The sequence below is a fragment of the Otolemur garnettii genome, unplaced genomic scaffold (genome assembly GCF_000181295.1).
Source record: "Otolemur garnettii isolate 467f Iridium unplaced genomic scaffold, OtoGar3 scaffold00002, whole genome shotgun sequence".
Classification (NCBI taxonomy): domain Eukaryota; kingdom Metazoa; phylum Chordata; class Mammalia; order Primates; family Galagidae; genus Otolemur; species Otolemur garnettii.
In genome coordinates this window covers 42,691,678-42,692,650 of record NW_003852397.1, presented here as the reverse complement: position 1 = coordinate 42,692,650, position 973 = coordinate 42,691,678, and positions in this window count along the sequence as shown.

Below are 973 nucleotides of genomic sequence, written 5' to 3'. Positions count from 1 at the left end.
TTTTTTTTTTTTTTTTTGCAGTTTTTGGCTGGGACTGGGTTTGAACCCACCACCTCCAGCACATGGCACTGGCGCCCTACTCCTTTGAGCCACAGGTGCTGCCCGGGATGTATGAATTTTTAGAGGAATGTTAAGCAGTAAGTATTGTAGCTACAACCAATCCCTTGACTTCTTCCTTTTCTCCAAGCCTGTCAGATCTTTCATGGCCTTGCTTCCTTTTCTACTCAGCCTAGATCTTCAAGTGGTCTGTTCTCTCCTGTGCCACCTGCTATTTGCCAGGCTTCTGGTGAAAGTGACACAGTCAAGTAGATCATCCCACCTGCCTTACAGCCTGTGCTATTCTGTGTAGTCTTCCTGGGTCAAGGCATCTATTCTGAGGCATCCCCTGGTAAACCTATGCTGGCATGCTAGAAACTTTGATCAGCAGCTCGTGCCTCTGTCCTGAGTTGCAGACTCTTATCCTCCTATCTAAGGAAGATGTCTATTCACTTAGATGTCCCACACAGTATTCACTTACTTCTCTGTCAAATCTGTATCTCTGTCAATAGTCAAGACCTTAGGATCCCTGGAGGAAAAACAAAAAAATACCAAGAAATCAAAAGCCAACAATATAGAATCCTTTGCCTCTTTCTGTCATCCACATCTAATTAGAGCCCAGTGCATTGAAAGTTTCAGGCTGGCATCGTCTTATGCTTTCATCAGTAACTTTATGATCTAAGTCATTGTATGCAGAAGTTTAGGATTGCAGGATGGGGCATGTTCACTCATTTATTAGGCGTAATTAATGATGCCAGATATGGGCCTGGGATAAGGAGAGTCATTTGGATAAGTAGTGCCTAGGTATGCTGTTTTCTATCCACTAGTATACATTTTAAATTTCCTGAATAACCAGTCTTCCTGGAATATGCACAGTCTTTCCAAGCTTCTGTATACTGTCCTTCTATCCCTCCCACCATGTGAATATTTTGTATTT